At 37.6% G+C, this 24029-nt stretch overlaps 1 protein-coding gene across 4 annotated transcripts in view; it reads right to left on the bottom strand.

Moving 5' to 3' along the window:
• Positions 1-24029, bottom strand: part of LOC124110641 (glutamate receptor ionotropic, kainate 2-like) — a 178485-nt gene that overhangs the window by 47498 nt on the left and 106958 nt on the right. The window lies entirely within an intron of this gene.

Genomic DNA, 24029 nt, shown 5'->3' with positions numbered 1-24029 from the left:
ACGAATCTGGGATTCGAACAGATCGCAGATCCTGAGATGCAGCCTGCATAGAAACGCCTTAGACCAATGGTTCACCATTGCCCCCGTCTTTGTGGAGACATTACCAGTGAAAGTACTAGTGGCTTAATAATTAAACGAACTGACAATGTTTAGTATCTCCCTTCATTTCTTTCCATACTTATATTATGTATAAATTAACTACTGATTAAGACTCACTGAGGTGTAACGAGATATATGCATAAATAAGAGAAAGATGGTTAAAACTCTCAGGCTGTTTATTTACGCTCAATATGTTCTTGTTAAAGCTTGAATGTTTCTTTGACTCTTAACCCTCGATTAAAATAAGAACTTAAATAAAGCCAGTTTAATCAAAGAATAAATAAAATATTTGTCATGCAATCATGATCAGAGATAATATGAATGATGAGTTGAATCTTAATTATGCTATCAAAACGTTGGCGTTGAACTCATTTAGGCATGATTAATGATAATGCAATCGCCAGCGGGTGATCCGTGACTTGAGGATACAGTTGGGTCAGTTTCAGGCAATGTCATGGCGGGGAACAGGATGAGATTGACCCATTGTACCTATATTGGGGATCAACTGGTTCCCCAATATCAGGCACTAGATGCCACAGCTACGTCGTCGGGGACTTATATTACACAAATGCATACAGGTAATTCTAGTATGGTTTTACGCCGCTGTTAGCAATATTCCAACTATATCACATCGGGGAACACGAGAAATAGGCTCCACTCATTGTACCCATGTGGAGAATCGAACCCAGTCCATCGGCATAACAAGCGAACGCGTTAACCGCTAGACAACCTCACCGCGCCTACTTACACTTGGAGACTGGCCTGAGAATAAGAGAACCGGGATTGGGATACTTTTGTTTTCAATCTTGAACATAATTTCTTTCGACGCCAGCAAACTCCCACGCAATTCCAAGTTAAACCAAATCCCAGCTCTTATCAGTAACATTATTAAGAAGTTACGAAACCCTTGAAGGAAGGTACATATCCCTAGCAATAAAACTCAAAGCGACATCACAAGGCAAGACGTAGCTTCGGAACATCACAAGCATTCAAAGGTTCTAAACATCAGTATGCAATAAAGAAATTTCGTACGCCATAAAACAAATCTAATTCGCTTTCTCCTACTCTTAATGTGAAACAAGCTTGTCTTTACAGGCGAAACCTACCTATCATATGCTGTAAGACTGTATGCTGTTCTTTCCACATAGCTACTTAGCTAACTGACATAAGGTGATCTAGATGAAAAGTCGTTGCTTTTTTCAGTGTCATCGTATTTTGCAAACAATATGTAATACATTCAAGTGCAAACAACTGATAATGATTCTGAGTGGTATAAATCAACTGAAATGATTAATGCACTGATATATGAAATGCAGGCAAGTAATATTTTTATTGGCTCATTCAATAGTATAATCCTTTCAAACTATCCCTCTTACCCCGTTATTTCAATAATAATTTGCAATTGTAATGACATTTTAGCCATTCTGAACATTTTGGCGTGTGTATATTGGATTTGTTTCACATGGACGTGCAAACGACATTGTGTTTCTTCTGTAAGGACGTATTACTCAATTGACACACAATGCCCGTAATCCCGTTTAACATCGTGTCCATAACAAGGAAATAATAATGACTTCAAACCTAGAACAGTCGATAGCACCATACATTACATCAATAAGTTCTGATTCACAAAACATCACGTAATTGTGACATAAATGCCTTGTGATGTGTACAATCGAAACTGCCATTTCATAGCAGTACGACTCGCCTTACGATATCTGCTAGCTTATTATACTGTAAGACAGGTTTAACTAAACATAGCATTGTACGCTTTTCATATATCAAGAGAAACGTAATAAGACAGGTTACACACTACATCAGACTCTGGTATCAACACATCTATAAATGACTGACTGGTCCACAGTCAGTGTTTACACACCACCTCCAAGCCAGTTCAGTCAAAAAACGATTGACAATTGACAGGATTTACTATTTAAAAATAACCTTGGTGCTTCAGCTTCAAATACGTTTCCATGGAGATGCAGTGTTAATCAAATTTAAACTCCTCTAGTTTACCCATTCTCAGGTATCAAAGTAACAAATCGTCAGCCAAATAAAAACCGAGTCAGAAAACTTTGATTTCTTCGGTTTAAGACTCACAACAGACTCTGGCAGATGGTTTAACAGCATCGCCGTCACCCAATAACAGGGTTGTATGAATCTAATATTCCCTGATTAATTGCATTAACACTACTTTAAGATAAAAAGAATCTATACAATGCAAGCAACCGATGTGTCTTCTTCAGGAAAACTAGATCTGAGTGGCAAGTCTGGATTACCTAATGATCTTTAATATGTGTGCAGTTTGAATGGAAGGTCACATGTCAGACTGCCTTGCAATTGTTCCATGGACGGGGTCCAAAGAACTAGAATTCACTTGGCACCTGTTAGTTAACATGTCAAGGGTATTATATATAATGTACATATATTTTATACGCTACTCATTATCCAGCAGTTAGCCATAATTGGCACACTTGCGTCTTGTTATCACAAACACTTTTATCAGAAAATGAACCTGGAAGTCATGTACATGTAATTGTATCATATCACGCATATTTAAGAATAAGGTTTAATTTGGGGCACACTCTTGACACCTCTTTGGTAAACCGGTGGATATAAGCTTCCAAAATAACACATGTTTTATTCAATAAGTAATTGCGTTTTTTTAGGGAGGTGTCATTTTCATTTGGCATTGGACTAGTTTAGACGGCTATAAACGTAATATGAATAAGGAGGATATGTCCTTTCGGAAATACTTCATGCGTTATGCATGTAGTGTATCACTGTAGGATTCCTTCCCTCCGAAGTCTGCCAGTCTGGAATCTGAAATCTCAAGTACACCTATGTCATGTATGGAGGTATTCTATCACTTCTTTGCCAGTAATAACTAAGTTCTTTACACATCTTTGAGTATTATTATCGTTACAATAGTACTCATATGTAAGATAACAACTGTTTGTGTCATTTTCCTGAATCAGCTGGGTTCTAATGGATATAGGTCAGCTTCTCCAATAAGTAGCAATAATACTACGTTGTTCAATCAAACGTTTCCTCAAGATAGGGATCTCCCCTACTCAAATTTAATATGACTTGCAGTTATTTACCAATCTCATCTACGCTTTTCTTTCAATTAATTGGTTCTTGAATGTGTCCGTTTGTTTTTCTCTTTTAAGCCTGGGCTGGAGTGTAGGGTGTTGGGAGATGTATATATTTGCATCAGCTAAAATGTACATAAAATATGCACGTGTTGATGATCACACACACTGCTTGTTGTGCGTCATCTCAAATTGTTATGTGCATCGTATTCAACGTTTCCATTGAACTTATTGTTCTAAACATACTTTATTGTCCCAAGAGACAAAGGGATTGGGCACAAGTGCACCACACATTTCCACCTTCTCCCTGCTTATTAGTTATATCTAGTCCATACTAATGATTACGTATTATTTCGCGATAATTTTTCATACTTCAATTGTGTGACTTATGATATATTCAAACCATTCCCTTGATTTACCTACATATCTGTCTAGCATCGAAGGCGCTCAGTAGTTGGCTATTCAAGTGCATGTACTTCGTATCAGGTCAGCGCGGTACCTATTGTGACTCACCAGGGGAAAAGGGACCTCATAGGTGCTAGGATACATTTGTGCTGTGGCGTCATAAAGACGCCTGATGTCAACTTACTTCAGTACAAATCGCCATATGTGCGGACTTGACAAAAAGAACTTATTTTTCTCCCGTTAGTTCGTAAGGTTATAACAATAATCAAAACCTTTCAGCATACCTGTCTGCATATCCATATGAGTTATAGCTTTTGTTATATAATCTTAAACAATATGATAAACTGACATACTAAACACAAACAGCGTTGTGAAATATCAAGAAACAACCAAATACTCCCCACACTGTTATATACCATGACTGAAAAATGATATTCTACAATGCTTACAATGCACCTGTACAGTAAGGGACATTCACGCATGCATACATGCATCTCACAGTGATATTGTTGTCAAGTGACAGCAGACCGAACAACCATACAACAATGTTTAGGCAATACATCACTTTGGATAAATGTTTTTTGACATTTTACGCATTGCATTTGCAGCACATGTAAGAGAAACAGGTTTGAGGACGCGAGCAAAAATATGTTATCAAGGTGCAGCGTGAAGCGCGCTTTAATTGGAATAACGTGCTCGTGTTTACGGTGCCGTTGGAACTGCAAGAAGAAGTGCATTCGTGACATTTTGGGATACAGATCAAATGTGCTCCAGGAAAGGTACTATTTGGAAACACTGTACGAGATAGATACTATTATGATACCTATGATATTCTATGAATGTAGTACTTTCAATGTAAAAAAAACAGTCAACTTTTCTTGAACATATTGTGAAGTGATATCTCTCCTTTGCAACTACCAGTTTGTTTGTTATTTAACTCAGCATTATTCGGCATAAAACAACAAACAAAAACAAACAAACAAACTGGGTTGTTAGAATTGCAACGGTTTGACATCATTGCACAGTAACCAGTAACATGTAAAAAGGGGATGTTTCATCACTGTGGAAATTCTCTTTGTTTGGATGAACAGCTGGCATCAATAAAGAATTTGATAAAATAGCGGCATCTGCATCAAAGCTTTCAATTCTTTCCACGCTAAACCAAATGATAACCATTTGAACAAACCAGTGTTAGGGCATTCTATCTGTTTTTACTTTGGTACTGTTTTCGTATAGAGTTGTGGAATACCTTATCGCTTATCTCCCCTCATCTGCCCTGACTAACAAGGGCGGTGGCAGATGCCACGCTCGCGGCATCATTGTTTTCTTTGCGTTGTAATGTGCCCTGGTCTAGGGTTTATTTTCATTTTGCCTGAGCTGTTTTTAAACAGAGGTGGTCCCCCATGGAACCTTAATGCACTTTGCAAGTACATGAACACTGGGAGTGAGACCGCACCAGGCAATGGCAGCAAAGCCTTTCGAGAATGAAGACGTGATTATTTATTCGGACAAAAATTGCTGGCATATCGTGTTCTAACAAGGTTAAAATAATCAAACTGGCAAATATTTCTCTGGAATATTATATTAGCTTAAGGGCACAAACAGCATGTAGACATGTCTTGGAATTACCCTGTCGGCTGATAATACTGAGCTAGAATGGCTTCAAAACGTGCATTTCTGGCACCGTACCATCTCTGTTTGAAACGCTAGAGATGAGATTCGTGGGAAAAGAAATGCGTTTTATAAAAAGTAAATTCAATTTCATGCAATTCTGTAAGTGCACTGGTCTAATGTATATACCTTATTTGTAGTAATATACAGTTTGTTGTTTACCACGAATGTATATATACACGTAACATATGAAATTATGATGAGTGAATTACGGTGCCTAATGAATAACATCTTTAAAAACACAATTTTGCAACGAAAGCTGTCAGATCCCTTCTTTAGGTCCTGACATTGCTACGATCCATTGGCAGACTGCTATCTTGATGGATATGAAGCTATTCTCCCTGATAATTAAAGACAGCTCGGTTTTGACTTATGATACCATGCGAAAACATGATCACACACACGTTCAGTAAATGGACCGCAATAAACCCATATGATGTAGGTAATCTTGCCAACATCTAAGAATCAATTCAGTAAATATACAATATTATTAAACAAATATAAAGCGACAAAAGAACATGTCCACACTTTACGTTTCTATCAAGTATTGATTTTCAATATTGAATCATAACATTATGAAGGAGGATACATATATTTTTAATCAGTCGCCATTCGCCTAAGAAATATGCTGTTCACAGACATTTGGACATATGCACATTATTAGTAACATGTATCGTGAATGAAACCAAGGCAACATTAAATTTCATATTTAAGCATCATAACGTCATGATCAGGTATTGACGCAGGCAAAGCTTGAAGCTGCCATGTTTTTTACCAATTTCGAAAATATGTTTTGCAATCAAATTAACATTTTATTTCTTGGTGACAGTTGTTTCTTGTGTATGGTAGAGGAAATATGTTGCTAAAGTGCATGCATAATATAACACTGGGTTTGCATACATACAATGTATCCCTTACTTAACTACAAGTAAATACGCATGATTAAATATCGATTTTTCGCAACATTGTATGTTGATCTTTAATGCTATGAACGTTTAAACATAGTAGTACCTGTTTTAGTGAGGCAAACTATAGATAATTAAATTATATTAAAGTATATTACTTATTTTTATAAGGCTATTACCATGATTTGGTGCTTCACCGATCTGATTTCTCATACTTTTAAACTAACTGACCCACAAAGGCTGTCATATCTCTGCATCCTGATTAAAATAGAAGTGTGTTAGTGAGTTTGGCTTGACGCCGCTTTGAACATTATTTCAGTTATATATCGACGTCGTTAGCCTGATGCGTGAGGAAAGCCAGGAGTGAGGCATATCTCAGACTTTCATTTTGGTTAAACCCACAAGTATACATATGGTACTGACAACTCTTGAAACATAAACAGGGCGAACCGTAACTCGAACACACTATCATAACATTTCCAGCACGCCAAAGGGACGCAACTCTGCATCGCGAATTGCGGCGCCTTAAACGAATAAGTGATGTAGTTCATATTATATCGCAGATTTTATGGTACATTTATATTAAGCGAAGGTCATTGGAAGAACAACATTAAGTTTCATGAGTTATTAAAAAGCTGGAAAAGAGGCCTAAAATACGAATAATCAAAAACGAGTAAAATGTATTTAAAGTTGACATATCACGTTAAATGCAAAGGAGAAAATCAATACCCAGAGAGCAATTCATAGTTATGTAGAAAGGCAACATATTTCGTCCTTGGTTAATGGGCAAAATAATTGCCCGTGTGAATTTGGCTGGTTGGTTATATAGAATTGTGCATGTGTAAAATTGAAAACTACTTTGATCAAGATCACCCAGTTTTAAAATTTTCTATAAACGGCTCAGATTGTCAGATTGATGTAACCGTGCAACATGACATAATTGCATGAAAGCCTAACTTGCGTGGGCAGCACTATAAATGAGAGTGTATAGGTTTCAACATTTTGTGTAAAAAATTATGTCGTGCAAAACAAGGGGGATATTGCAGTTCGATCTGGAACCTAACCTCTATTTGAAACCTACCTTTCCTTTGAAGCTGAGACAATTATGTGTCATGAAATTTCCCAAAGTCTTGCATGAGCATAAACATACCACAGACTTTGAAAGTTATATCTAAAGATATAAATCATAGACTCAAAAATAACCTTAAAGTATTTGCTTTGCTTTAAAACAGTCTTAAATGGCGACTTTCCACAACATCGTCTCTGATGAAAAGGATCAAGTAATCTTAAATATTTTTATTGAAAATTTATTTCATGGAGGATTCTCAGTCTTATTGACAGGGCTCTCAACTCAACTCAAACGCTAACCCTCTAGCGAGGCAGAGACTCGAGGTCTTCATTCACGCTCCTTACAAGTCACGGGGGTTCCTATCAATAGCAATGTATCAATCGATTAATAAGCAGAGAAAAACTTAACTGTTTTCGGAGCTATCTTGTCGCTGAAGACAGTTCCATCGATAAGACTGCCACTACCTAACCTCGCCTACCATCCGATACTTTCAAGATTAGATCCGTATATGCCAGAGAGAACACATTTAAATGCAGACAACCAATTTGGTTCTCAATAAAGACATTGCTTCTCGTGTTACAGTTGAGGTATGAAAAGAAGGATCCAAGCGTCTTACTTTTCTCAAGATGAGTGCAAGATGTGGGGACAAACTTCACAAGTGTAGATCTGAAAGCTCCAGCGTTATATCATGCCGTAGCAACTGGTATTAAGTTATCGGCATGTGTTCTGTAACATGAAAAGTGCGCTTGAATATAATCAGATCTCTAATTCTCACAAATAGCGGTCTTTCTTCTACTGTTTCATAAAACAATAATGTATTCATGGCGTCCATGAAACAAACGTTATTCTTATCAAGAAGCAAGCAATTTCCGCTACAGCATTGCTCTGGAATCAGGTTTATTGTTGATAATTTCATTTTCCACTGAATCTCGTTTCTTCGCAAGTTATGTTCAAATCAATGTCAAATCTTGTGAGATACTGATCTCCGGTTAACCCGACCTAAATGTAACTAGATTCTCGGTCAACAGAAAATTGAAACTGGATCACAGAATTAACTTTTGCCACCAATTTCACTTTTGACCAAGATTTCTATCGCCAGTTCTGTAACCCCTGCTAGGGTCGAGCAAGGATCCTGAAACCAACATGATTTACTGATGACATCTCTGTCAGGTCAGGAAGGACAAGGGCCAATCATATTCCCCCATTTTTCACAAGACACGTCCAGGAGATGAAGATGTTTGGCCCGAAGTAAAGGCCACCAATTTATGGGTATAATTTTCATGCATTGATTCCTGTAGTGTTATTAACTCTTATTGAGGAGCGTGTAAAGACATAATCTATGGCGAGAAAGTTTATGTGATGTTTTCATCGGTTGGTGAACATAACGTGTTATTATTGGCTAGTTTGTGACGCTAATTGTATCTGTGGATAAGAACAGAGAATGGCGACACGAGATCTTTTTCTTTCAGCATAACATTTTATCAAGCATCGGGTCCAATTAAATTGCTACATTACACCCAGGTTGAAGACCCTGAGAAAAAATATCAGTATCGTAGTTTGGATCAATTCCAATAACTTTGACCTGAAAACAATATTTCGCAGAAGGTGACGTCATTTTGAAAAAAAATTCACGAAGAGGTTTCAGGTTTTGTATGCAAAACTATCACCAAAATATTCTGCTGCTTATCATTTTGAGAATAATGTGAAGAACACCCATTGGGAATACACACACGACATTGTATCTCAATTCTAAAGTTTACTGTTTTCATATTTCACATAATGTGTGACAGGGTGCTGTACATGTGTTGTCTATGTATGTAAAACAAATCCATAACAGAGCTACACTTCGTTACTATCATTATGCCTCTCTGTGCCTCATTGTGAATAAAGAAATACTTTTTAATTATGTAATATCACTCACAAACGTGAATTGTTTGATAGGCATTACTTAGAAGTTGACGGATGACAAAGTAGACACAATTTATGGATAACAACTTCTTTAATACTGTAATGGCGACGTTTCGGTATAGATCTTTATACACAATACTGTTTGACAACGGTATAAGGATCTATACCGGAACGTCGCCTGCACATTATTAAAGAAGTTGTTATCCATAAATTGTGTCTACTTTGTCACTCAAAAAGGTATTGTACAATATAATGATATATGTAGTATCAGGTCGTTTTGTTATATGACCAGAAGTTGTTGACTCAATTTAAATGCAAATGCATGTTAGGACAAACGTGATTTTGAGTGTGGCCATGTGGCCAGTGGAAAATCATAGTTTTTTAATTTTTTTTGTATGTTCCCATGAAAACAGCATGTTTAATTTTGTAAATACCTTTAACCGAGACTGGGCAAAGACCGTAGAGTTTCTGGACTTTTGGGTTTCCAGAATTAAAATGGGACATGTTATACCTTTAACTTCGACATTTGTAAAGCTGAATTAATTTCATTTACAAATCAACAAATAAGTGTTATAATTATTTGTATGTTCCTGTCACACGACTCTTATTAAAACTTCCAGATGAAACTAATCATCATGTATAGAATTTAATTAATATACGCTATCTCATAACTCCTACGTACAAATGAAAAGTAAAAAACAAAGGTTAATTCAACTGGTAGCCTAAGGGAAACGAGCATTTCTAGAATATCTAGTGTAGTTTTCACAAAGCCAGTTCTGACTCTTGAGACCTCCTACACTCTAAAAGACAGGCCTACAAGTATTGTTTCAATGTACGACAAGCGGCAAGCCATGCAGTTATCTCTCCATACAGGTCTCCATAAGTAATGACTTGGACGTTTTGGACTTCATGATGAAGGATAATATTTTCAGCTTGCCAGTCACCAGGAATAGATGATTATGTGAAACGTTCTTTAAATGAACATACCTAACTTGCAATAGCAAGGAATAAAGATATTTTTTTTCCATTTCTTAGCACTGAAGAAATCTAGACTTGACAAAACATGTAGAATTGCTTGGATGTTTTCGGATATGTTCTGTATGAAAGAGTGCGCCCTGATATATATATATATAACTCTTAATGGGAATACAACAAACTGTCATACTTATATAGTCGTTTGAAAAAAAGGTTTGCATGCATTCATGAAATCATAATTCACTGTTCATAAAATAAAGATTAGATTTTTTTCCTTGACACTTGCAGAGAAACTTGTTTGAATCCGCTGTACATAAACCGTACTAAAATGATTTGAACATAATGTGAATTTTGGCACAGCGGCAATACATCATGGCAAACACGTTGATGAACATATCATATGATTCGGTCAAAGTATTTTCACTTAGAAATCAGGTATATGCCATTAGCATTCCATTGTTAACATCGTCACTAGAAAAAAGAAAAGAAATAGTGTTCCGATCGTCGTGATCCTATGTAATACATGTATTAAGTTCGTACTAAGACAAACACTAACCTGATATTATCCAGTGACACACAACGAAATCTCGGCATACCCAGATTTGAGTTAATAGATTACTGGCATGAACAATGTATATTTCACAGCTGCAGTTACAGGTCCAATTCGTGAAGGCTTGCTTGTGTAATATTAAGAGTATTGATTCTATGTCGGTCGAATTGTAGGACAATGGGAAATTCTCCTGGAGGTATAAAGCCACGGTGATATTTTCACCAGGACAATTTATTATATGATCCCTGACTCCGCATTCTTAAAAGTGATGGAAACACAGAATTGCAGTAACAAGAAGGCCGTCAATTATGAATATGGCCTTTACGCTGTTTTATGACAAGTTTATTTCCATAATTTCAAGTACTTTATTGAAATCAATGGCAGTTAATTAAATTCCGAGAATTCTTCCGAACAGTTTCATTTTTTGCCCTTCGTTTTGATTTATAAGTCTCGTAACGATCCATTCTCAGGCTCAACTTCTCATTTTGACAGATATTACATTCCAGGTGTTATTAGGATAATTTAGCACTTTAGCGATCCTCGAAATAATTCTGGTTAAAAAGTGAAGACTGGTATCTGATTCGATGAAGTCTGTCGACTCTAGAGAGTTACTTCTTTCAGAGAGCAGCATCGTCTCTATGATCTGATTAGTTTGTTCAATCTCCCTCACCGCAAGCATATCCTCATGTAGAACGTGTTATTACGGTTTGTATGATTTCATCGTGTGCCAAGTGAGACATAATTCGCCTGTGCATAATAATCGTGATGTCGGTGCATGCTTGTAGGTAGATACAGTTCCTGCAGTTTTATGGTATATTTTGCCCTACTATATGTAAAACTTAGCATAACTCTGTCTGAGTGATGTATGTGATGGCGCATGAATGAAGTTCAACTAACTTTGTTGCTGAAGATAATATTTGCTTTCTGAAGAGAGGATACAATCTGTAGATGAGCTGTCTTCGCTCATAATTGCATTATGTACACGTTTGGAATTTTCGTTTACATCTGTAATTAATATGTTCACTTCCTCCAAAACTAGCACTCTCTGACTTCCTTAAAGCCAATTTAATTCTAAACCGAATTTACGAATTGACGATTTCCTTCACGGTGATGTTACGATGATTTAGTGATAAAAGATTCAGCAATAACAGAAGAAAGACCTTAATCAAATTATCACACGTAATTCGATGAATGAAGCAAACATCGTTAATATAACAACTTTTATGCTAAATATTAATTACTTATCTTATAACTTATCTATAAGAAAAGCCATCCCTCTAAGGACAATGAAAGGAAGTTTCGCCAGTGGCCAAATTGCTTCATCTCTGCTCAGTCTGCCAATTTGGCAAAGACGTCTCCTTACTTGAGGAAAGTAATAAGACACAGCCAGGCTAACAAAAGGGTTCAACGCTGCAGACATGTTGTAACAATGAAACACGGCCATAATATAGCAACTCATCCCATTTCTGATGGTCATGTTTTTGACGGCAGTTAGTAACTAGTCATCTCCGGGTAATATAGCAAATCTTTGCTAATACCAATTGCTTTGTGTATTGACTGTGAAGACTACAATGGTTGGCAGCGATAAAGGGTTCATGGTAACAACTAAGTTATATGTTGGAGGGGGCGGTTTCGAATCAATACGTTTACATCAGTGGATATAAATGTTCTCCTTCAATTCACCTTAGTTACAGCTAACTCGCATCTTTCTGCATATCTCCAGAATAATGTTTCCTCATTCAGAAACGTCAATACACGTAATATGAAACTTTTATGGCACGCATGAGCAAATGATATACAATGATTGTCAAAGAATATCATGATGGGGCATAATCATGCACTTCCTGAATCGTACACTTTACCACCTTCAGGAATACCTTGTGGCAAGATTAGTGCTCTTTTTATAGGATGTGTTTGCCAACATCTTATTTGTCAACTGCTTTAATCCGAACGAAAAATGTCAATATACCATACGAGTATAGAAACATATGTGACCCACCAGGAGGGACCTTCTGGGTGCTAAGATACAATTTTGCTCTGGTGTCGTAAAGACGTTTGAAGAGCACTTACTTCAGTGAAGATCGCCATGTGTGCGGTCTGTACACAAATATCTTATTTTTCTCGCGTTAAATCGTAATATAATAAAAACAATATTTCAAAATCTTTCAGCATACATGTTCACTTTCCATTCATCAGACATTGTGTCTAAAAACTGCATTTATTACATAAACAGTTATAAAAATCGGAACATGAGTCCAAATGTTTGATGTCGTGAATCTCTGTAATAAATATGAATTGAAGTTTGCAAATTGTATTTTGTGTGCCGAAAACACTATAGTTTTCAAATATGATGAAAAGTCAAAATGTGATATTTTGCCCACAAGGTCCCTTATCTCATTGTTGGTCACATACGAGTATTAGCTCCAAACAACTACCGGATAGCTTACTTCTGGGTCCTGATTAACGAGGTGTTTGATCCATTTCAATGAACATCAATGTTCCTGGAGTCGAGAAACGTTTATACATACACATTTGGCAATCCCTTTCAAAATGTGAAAGATAAATAACATTTAACTGACTGCAAAATCAGATGCATCATTAGAGATAGCCTAAATGTTAAAACGGTCATTACAATCAATGTTGTGTGCAGACGTTGATGCGTCTATTAGCGTAGACTGGAGTCTTCCCCATTTTACCATAACAAAATATATATTTTAAGGAAAAATATAATATGAAACATTAAAAAAGTTATAAATTAGTTTCCATATGTTATTCTTATACATTCGGAATCCATTGGGGACGAGGAAAGGATATACCTTATTTATTTAGATTTATGGTTTAATTCCGATTAGAAACAGGGACTGCTCTCGTCTCTCAATTACACGATTGTATGATATCAGCTGCCCGCTTGTCACGATTTATGAATTAAACTATTCGATAATCCCAAGAGCTTTTCACTATATCTTCATGATTTATGCTATAAATAGAGGTTGTCGTATAATTATACAATACAAGAATGCCAAAGTTCACAACAAATATGAAAAAATGACATTGTCGTTATTTGCAAAGTAAGCATACTTCGTTTACAATAAGAAATATATTGCACAAAACAAACAAAACGTATGTACAATAGCTTCCCTCGTAACACGAACACTTGTGATTCATAATCTTAGCATAGCAAGACGTAAAGGCCGCAAATGAAGGCATGCGATGAAGGCGCTGGTCCAGATTTTTATAATTGCTGTTTGAGTTCAAACGAATTCCTCAAAACAGGAATGGAGTTGAGTCCATGACGTGGTGGATGTCTTGCAGTCTTGCACTATTTGTTCAAAAGAGGGCAGTACGCGGTTTCCACAAAACAGGAATAACCTGGTAATGACATAAGGCAAATTGAAAAACAGGAACTTATTTTTTAAGCTGCGGCATACTGTGAGATTACTGAAGTAAAAACCGGAAGTTATTTAAAAAACTAGATTCCGGCAATGCAGGTGCTGACGTGGGTGACGGAGAAAAGACAGCATCAAGTGATCAACGTATATCACGTTAATCAACAAAAACATACGTTGTTCCATGTTTGGCCAGGCAGAGATGTATCACTGATCACATTTGGTTCTTCGATAGGTATTCTACACTCCTAACGTGACTATAAGTGTGAATGTACTGTAATAACTGTATCGCTTATCGGTTAGTGATTACTTTAAGTAGGTTCATATACTTTACTTTATGGAATATATTCATACATTTTATTTATCCCGTTTGCAAGCCCCAATGGAATTGAAACCTAAATAATAACACAAATTGAGAGCCTCATACATTACAAATCAGTACCAGCTGCGGACGTTGATACAGATTAATTCCAATTTAATTTCAAGTAACTGAAAGAACAAAAACTCAGAAGTAGCACAGTTCCTGGCAGAAATGGCCCTTTGAGAATAGGTTCGGTATTAGATTTCGTTTGACAAGCATTACAAAGTTCCAATTCTATTTCACTGTCGATATAATTTTCTTCAACATTTAAAATGCTCCTAGCAAGGAAATAAGACCTAAATCCCTCAAGGTTGTTGCACAGAAAGAGGAAAAATTTGCTTTGTAATGTAACCCTATGGCCCCACGTTATAGATTCTTACAAATCTGAAGCATTAGGAAATTAAATGGGTTTAGCAGATTGATAGAGAGTACAAAGGGTTGAACGTAATCGGATTCATTATTCTATCAGAATTACACCGATTCCGTTTTGTCCATAAAAAACATAGCTTCACCCTCCTTAATTACACAGTTCACGATGCGAGCAGTTTATTCTTCATTCGAAGCAAGCAGGGCACAACTGTAGAAGATAACTAGGTTATAAATGCCCACATGAACCGAATTATAACAGTAAGTCTCTGAACATAACCTCTCCCTATAACTGTAGCAAGATTGTTCACAATAATTTGGAACACGTTTTTATTGTGAATGGTATATCTTGATTTATATTATGAGCAGTTTTTGTACACTAATAATTATGCGTAGAACGGATATCACACATTAAGCATTGTGAACACGTAATTGAAAACAAAACGAGATTTAAAACTTCTTTCGGACCAACTGATCTTGACCATGTAACGTTTAATTCGTACTTCTACATTATCTTACCTCAGTGACATAATGCTATACACAGATGAGTTAAGGTAAAGACATATTGGCCATATGCTTGTTTGCCAAATCAGTTTTTAGAATGAAGTCGAGAGGAACAAAATACTATAAAATGTCTCCAATTTCTGTACATACACATTTATATGCATTTAATCAAGTGTCATGTTTGTTTGCCCGTTATTGTATACACTGCCTGTCTAGACAAGGGAATCAGTCGTATTCGATCTATAACAAAACACAGCAGTTAATAATTAACACTTGGTGTGTCGCAAGTGTTGTTTTTTATCAGATCGTACAGAGTCAATGCTTTCAAGATTCATGATTTGTGTAGGGTAACTGACAAGTTAAGCATTGCAGAGACGGTTCTGCGCACGTGACCCGCATGCTCTTATACCAGTCATCACCGAAAGCAATACTTTAAACCAATTCTCGTGATGTTCAAATTCCGCACTGTCGTGTTTCTTATTAACAAAGATTAGATACAACGCTAACGTGATTCTAGCGTCCATTATTAACGCGACGTTCGCTACCGGTTCATTGAAAAGAGCATGAAACAGATATCTGATTTGCTCCCTTCTGGGTAACTCACGAGAAAATATCTGGTCTTGATGTGTTAATGTTATAATAGATATGGATTGCGTGACGCCACTCTGATCAACATATATCACACGTTGTCTGAGTAACCAGAGGCCAAACATGCACGAAAACACATAACAATACATAGCGACAACGCTTAAAAAGTGATTGAAAGTAAAATACTTTTGATAGTGATATTCTTAAAGACATTATGTTATTAAATGTATAATACAGAAATGAATATTTCATGAATACATTCTGATCAATTCCTTTTGTTTATCCCTTCATTTGCATTTTCTTATACCAATTCTTTGATCAAACATTTGTTTTGTATTGAATACTTAAATGTCGCCAAAGGGTCTATCGCCATCAGAGTAAAACCATGACCCTGCCTTCATAGCTCCAGCAAGACTGCTATTACGGTAATTCCATGAAAGCCTGGCACTATCCAGCAGTGAATAATATATAGGTGTGTCACAGTACCAAGTAAACTGTAAATGAAAACACGAAAGAGAACATGAATGTATATATAATTATGCAAACAATCTGACAATAAGTTATCAGACGTAGAATACGAATACCAGTAAATATCATTGCGATGCTGTCAGTAATGAGGAAAAATCTTGGGAGGCATTTCCCCCAGTGGAGACGGAATCTGAATTAGCTCTCCGCCCTTGTTGACACCAAGCAATGAACCATTGTGTTATTATTCTGTTTTCGCATTTCATTAAATATTTACGAAGTTGACATGTGCCTTTTCGTACAATTTTGTGAAAGGATATCATTGTTTCAGATGCGAAAGTGTTCCAGGTATTTGGTTCTGGCAGCGAACTGTTATGCTTCAGCATGTATAGGATACACTGTTGACATGGACCTCTCTTGTCTGAGGTTCCAATAACATACATCATAGACGGTTTGCCTACCGTGGTCTGTACATCCTGTGTCCTGATTACCCAAGAGGACTGAGACGAGGCCGGACAGTTGACATGCGACGAGCTTACGATTCTCAATACAAGAAATAGTTTCGTAATGGACCGAAGCGTGATATCATTCATTACAATTTGGGATAGACTTAACAACACTATCGGGTCTTCAGTGAATTAACCAAACAGATACATGTAGCATGTGATATACTTTGAGTCTCTTGTCCGTCACATTACGAATATCGGCCGAGAATTGACGAGAAGGAAACACAAGGGTGTCATTAACTCTTGCAGTGAATTTCGGTTATCCCGAAGGTAGAGATGCTGAAACGTCGCTTCTGACAAACAACAGAGCAGTAATAGATGTTATTATCCATGTGCATAAGAAATTCGGATGTAACGAACTGATTTTGAGGGTTCCTGGAGGTTGGTATATCCGAAGTAGACTCCACTAGCGTATGTAACGGATGTGTTGGTATTCACTACCAGAAGAGGGGATAGCACTGACATTTGGAGATGGTTCCATCGGATACAAAGTGTCTTATCTTCAGCTATATCAGGGGGGGTGTTACCAAAGGTTATTAGTTAGAACAAACTGTGCTGAGTAAACTTTGACATTTCGTGTTCACGATCTACCGGAATATGCAGAAGTGCATAAAAAATCCAGCAATATTGCTCTCAGACACTGATGCATTACCATATTCAATGTATCTGAACAAGTCAGGAACAAATTGAAATGAAATGTAGTGACACAGATTTTCGACGAGAAAATGTTTTTTAATTTATTACAAACTGTGCACCTCTTCTTGCCAACATATTTCACCACCGTGCATACTAATTAGCATTCTTAGCTAATCTGGTTCGATCTTAGATCAAAAGAACAATCTTCACATTTATCTACATCTTTGTTTGTTGAACATCAGAGTACATGTAGTGTTATGAGGCAGTAGAAATTGTTGAAGAGCTTCCAATTTCTAGTCATGTATCTGTCATTCTTACACACTAATTAATTGTATTAAGTTTTCAAATCTCAACAAACCTGTTCACCCTAAAACGATATGAGTGTGGATTTACATGAATATGACATGACCAGTGTGCATGTACATGTTTGCCCGCCCAGAATTATTGCCGGTTTTCTGCCGGTTATCTATATACAATGTGCCTTGTGACTGGTCGCATGGGGATGCCAGGGCAGGCATCTAGTATGTCAACGTCATTAAGATCAGGTGTGACATTATGAGATATTTAGAATGAACGGAGCGTGGATTCGTAATAACCAGGAACCGGTCACCTGCCAGTTTATATGTCATATTACATCGACTGCGTGGGTCTATGCCCCATAATTGACCATCGGTTGGTATTTTCTACACTCCTGTAGCTAAAGATAGTTGTACTAATACATACCACTGTCTGAAACGACATTCACTCACACATACCTGGAAGTTCGACCTCTACAGAACCTGTATAAGTTGTTTTATCTTGCCAGGACCGCCATAAAATGCCGTTATAGAAAGAGTGGGTGATTACAAAGATGCTGGTTAGACAGGGTGTACTGTATTCGGATCAGATATCGGATCAGACCTTACTGACACTTCAGAAGCACGTAAACCGTCTGGTATGTGAGATGGCATATCGGGGAACAATGTTTACATGTACGTGCTGATTAACGTAGACCGTACGACCAGTAAACAATAACCAAGTCACTCCTATCAAACACAGGATAGTTGTATCATTTCAACGTGCAGTCTTGTAATGGTGAAGCGACCAGTAATTAAACGCATCGTGGTCATGATCAGTGTCGCTTATCGTAGAGGGGGTTCCATCATATCTGAATACAGGGATCTTCATTTATACAGTGGACACAATTTGTCCTATCGTCTAAGGCACCACTGTGCAGAGTTTGCCCTTTTAGGCGTGACATTAACTTATGATCACCCTGACTATGTCCTTGTTTATCAGCACCCATCATTTTACCTGTTATAGAACAGGATAAATTGTCTGGTATACTTATTTTTGATATTCGAATAAATATATGCTTCTTTTTATTCATACCCATAGCATATATGTTTCAAATATATATTGTTGTTCATCCCAGCTATCGCTGAATTAAAAGTTCTCATTTTCCAATACACCATTATACGGATGTACAAGAATATCTGAAATTCTACCTCCAATTCAAATGTGAACCAGACACTTTTAATCCAGTACAAACACCCAGCGTTAACTGGCTTATCTCTCTTGTTATTGTGTTTCCGGGGGATCCAAATGTGATGTAGCTAGGTAACGGCCACCAGCTGAAATTAAGCAGATGTGGACGACATAGTCTCCCAAAGACAAGCCCAATCACTACCATCTCCTCTTTAAAACACAACCTTGGTCAGAAGACGTTATTCATATATGCAAATGTAATCTCTGGCGACAACCGGTTCAAGGTCACACCGGTCATCTAGATTGCTCCCAGATCTAGAACTGTACAGTGTGTGTCATCTGTATTCTATTGACAATCAGTTCGTCTCCATGATCATTCTCAGAACATTTATAATTTGAGTAGCCTTACAACTGAGTTGACCACACGCGCTTAGAGATGAGATTCTACTTTCATTTAGAAACATGTTTTAGGTGTGCCTTGAAGACATTTTAGCACTGCAAGTGTCGGTGCGTAAGTAACTATGTTCGTGCGTCTCGTTATCTCTCTGTACCAAAAAAAATCAGCAGAACTCGTGGGAGTTTCGTGTGTCGTTCTAATTCAATCTTATGAAATTGAACAAAGTCCTTGATGACTGTCAATGTTGCAATAAGCTTGGGAAATGTATCCATACAATCTTGACATCAACTCGCAAGTTTCTACTACAGTCAGTGTGGCTTTCATTACAATCGAGATACGACCGGGATTTAAACTGCAATCTGACTGGTGTGTGGCGATGAATTACTATGTCTTGGGTGTACATCACAATCACGAGCAGAGCAATTTGAGCACACCACACGAAATCGCGCATGCCAACCATCACACTGTCAGGTACACTGGTCGTTATAGCCTCCCATGTCCCTTGAATACACTACATTAATCAGGTGCTATTAGTGATATATCATTACCAGTTCCGACCCAAATAGTATTTGTAATGCATTATGTCACCAAACTACTGACAGCCATCACAGTCGGCCTTTAAGAAGTCACACTGTGTAATGTCAAATGTGAAAAATACCTCCTCAGTGAGAAATCAATACACACATTCATATACAAACCATGTTATTAAAATACTTTTAGCTCTCTTAAAAGGTTCAAATGGTGTAATTAAACGTCCCGATGACATTCTTCTGTTTCCCCTGCATAAAGGTTTTATAATTCCACATTTCCGAGATGTCTTGACACTAAACCTACGACGTTTCTTATATCGTTGTCACCATCAGCATAGTTGGGTTAAGGGACGTTTGTCGGAACTGTACGAAGCTCGATCAATCAGAATAACTGTTTTAATGGAATGCACAAAGAGGAAGGAAAATAAATGCACTTACAACCAATGAAATTAACCCTAGATTGAGTCCATCTCATCAACTGACTTTTCTTAAATCTTACAATTCCCAATGTAGGCTAATTCACGCGTGAACCCAAGTTCTTAAAACAACATGAAGAGGCATATACAACTTTGTAAGAGGTAATTCTTTTTTCAGTTTTCCCTGGTAATTGGCTTTTTCCTAGCAACAAACTTCATTATTGGGAACCTCCCAGAGGTCCAAACTTGAGCTGTGGAAATAATCCGATTTACTTGAAGCTAGAGACAAATAGTCATTGCTACACTCTCTTATCCCTTGTCGTTCCTGGTGTTAAAGACGTAACGGCGAGTACATGCTCGTGTCATTGTATTTTTTATACAATGCATGTAGGCCAACATTTTCTCATTGCGTTCGTCATTACGTTTATTCAGGCGCCATGTTTCGGTAAAACAAATTGTTTATCCCCATATAATGCGTGTCATTAGCCCTCGCATCTGTGCATTCTGAAGACGACACAGAACATCGTCCCTTGGGTAGGTTCCGATTGTACGTACTCAGTACAACCGACATTAAGCTTACAATGTCATTAACAGTTAGCTTCTTGGGTACAATGAACCATGTGATTTCCGATAAGTGATAGGTTTTGTCTTATACTTGTTGCAGCCAAGGTGTTTATGCATATACGATCTAAGTCTGTCAACGTTGATTCATTAAGATAAAACGTGGTAAACGTAACGTCACATTACGTCTCGTCACGCCATGCTCCATCGCCGATATCCCCTTATCGTGCTGACAACAGCATTTTTAAAAGCATACTTTTGAATGTTTTCACAATACAATTATAGAAAGTATCTGGGGACACCGTTTGCCCAGTTATCAATAGCGGGGATTCCCTGTACACAGTTGCGCCATTTAGATGTGCCAGAAGCTCGTTGCTTCGACTTCGAAACAGATTTTGCCCTGATTATTCTTGGTTTATCAGTGCCTGTACCCGTGGGTTTATCCAAACTGATACACATCTACAACCTGCATCATTTATCAAGCTGGTGTGCCAAAATATAACTGAAATGTTCAAGCGGTGTTAAACCAAAACAAAACTCACTCACTCGCTCACTAGCTCACTCAGACTCTCACTCACTCGCTCACTCGAAAGTATGAGATCGCTGTTGTAACTTATATCTGAATGAAGTGGAATGTTTTCCTCCTTATCGGTTCAGTTCACCACGATGAAGGCCTTGACAATTTGTAATACTGATGTTAAAGTGTAGGCAAAATTCCATAAATATCATCGAGAGATACCAAACATGGGCTTAACACATTGTACCAGGTTGTATGGCGTAATGCCCGATGGGGTAGCCAGTGATTAAAGCTGAAGGCAGAGGCATGGGTACAATATGTGAAGCACATTTCTGATGGCCCCGCCATGAGATTCCTGGGATATTGCGCAAAACGGCGTGAAATCGCATTCACACAGGGAGTTTTAAACTAATCTACCCAATTCTATAAATCCATTAATAATAAAGATCTTTAATCAATATTAGATGCACGTTTATCACGTTCACGTCTCGACATTCTATCTGTATTATTGCAGATGTATGTTGAAGTGAGTGAGTTTGGTTTAACGCCGCTTTGAGCAGGTTATATCCCGGCGTGTCTGCTTAATGTGGGAGGGAAGCCTGAAATGATAATGGTCTTTGCCGTTTATCACTTTGGGTTAAACCCACGAGCACGGGTATGGTGCTGACAAATCTCGAAACAAGATCGACGCGAACCAGGTTTCGAACATACAATCATAGATTTCTGTGGAGGTACCTCCGCACATCGAATTGCAGCGCCTTGGACGACTGAGCCACCTGTGGCCCATGTTTGTTGGAATAACTTGTTTGAGATCAGCATTTGATATAAACAGTTTTCACTACACGTTTTGTCAGCTGAAAAACGTACTATTTCTCAAATCATTACCTGAGATGAGGACATGATACTAATGGAAGCATAATCCACTAAAAACCAATCCACTAAACATGTTTCTCATTTAGACTCTGTGAAATCAGAGTGTCTGCAAGACTATATAATATCAAATAAGCAATCTTTAATGCCAAAGTTAGAAAAGGCAATATAAAATATTGATTAATCAAATTTGGTAGGCTTTCGATCAGAAATGTAATGTTAATAGTGATATGTTGCTTTACAGTGGCGTAAACCAAAAATAAATAGCTGGTAATTGAATCTATGTCACATTATATGAAGCCACACAGGCGCCCGAAAGTCCCACTTATACACTGATAGTCATAATGCACAGACGTGATACGTTATGCCTGGCTTCATCCTTAGCTTTCTGACACAGGTAAACACGTCAACACAGTGACAGCACTAATTGGTTGTTTTGCTGATGAATGCCACACTCAGCAATAATCCAACAATATTACGCTGGCTTGTAAATGATCGAATCTGAATCAGACAAACCTGGGATGGATGCTATAAGTCAGCAGGTGGATATGGATTCCTGCGATACTAGATTAGAGATGAATGTACGCAGATATTCATAGTATTAAGGGATGCATGTAATATACGCCTTTGAAACATTGTGTCAATCACTAATCGTTGGACTATATTTACCTCTGAAACTATCAGAATAATAAAATGTCTAATTGTGTGATCGACGTGTGATCTAAGGAGCCACATTAACACGTGTTCAATATCGTGTGGGTTTAAGAGAATAGGTGAACTACTCGGAACGTATGTACTCTCCATGGAAAGCCTCAATGGAACAGGGTGATGAATATACAGTCCTTCTTTCTAACACCGTATTAATCACTAATGAATAGACTGGATATATCTCATGTCACAACAGAAACAATAAAAATAATGTCATTAATGTTTTATCTTGACGTATGATGTGCGGGGTATTTACCTCAATGATAAATCAGTACTGAAGGATAACAATAATGCGATCAGGCTTTTGCATCGCCTCTCTGATGTGATCGTTACGAATGATAAGGTAAGTATATCCCGATTTATTATCTTCATTTGCCTCACGAAAAACACATCATGTACATCTGATGAGATACCATACATTTTTTACAAAGACAAGATTAGATGTCATCGGTAAATTGTTGTAATATCTTTTTCATTGCACGTATAATATTTGATGACATTCAGATGATGGTTCAGATTTATTTTGGTTATAAGGAATTGTCATAGCAACAGTTAACACAAAGAGAGATGGGTACAAGAAATCCCTCGAGCCGATTGATTCTGGGTTTTCAGACTTCAAACAGAGATGACGTTATTACCATCTCAGATATGGGGGCACGGGTGGCCCAGTCGTCTAAGGCGGCGCGATTCGCTGTGCAGAGTTGCGTCTCTTGGGCACGCCAGAAACCTATGATTGTGGGTTCGAATCCCGGTTCGCCCCGATTATGTTTCTAGGTTTGTCAGCACCATACCCGTGCTCGTGGGTTTCACCGAAGTGGTAAACGTCTAAGACCTGCATCACTTCGGGCTTTCCTCCCACATTAAGCTGACACGCCGTGATATAACTGGAATACTGTTAAAAGCGGCGTTAAACCCAACTCACTCACTCACTCACTCACCATCTCAGATAAGCCAGGGTGTCATTAACGTGATGTTGTGTTCATTATCCTTAAGTTCAATATCGTGTTTTAAGGCTGAGCTATGTTGAAGTTACGTACACGTTAACTGCCTAACAGTCCTAAGGTTGAAGGAACA

The sequence above is a fragment of the Haliotis rufescens genome, unplaced genomic scaffold (genome assembly GCF_023055435.1).
Source record: "Haliotis rufescens isolate VD_foot unplaced genomic scaffold, xgHalRufe1.0.p SCAF_5, whole genome shotgun sequence".
In the NCBI taxonomy this organism is placed as follows: Eukaryota; Metazoa; Mollusca; class Gastropoda; order Lepetellida; family Haliotidae; genus Haliotis; species Haliotis rufescens.
Note: the sequence above shows the minus strand (reverse complement) of the source record. Positions and strands in the feature narration are given on the sequence as shown.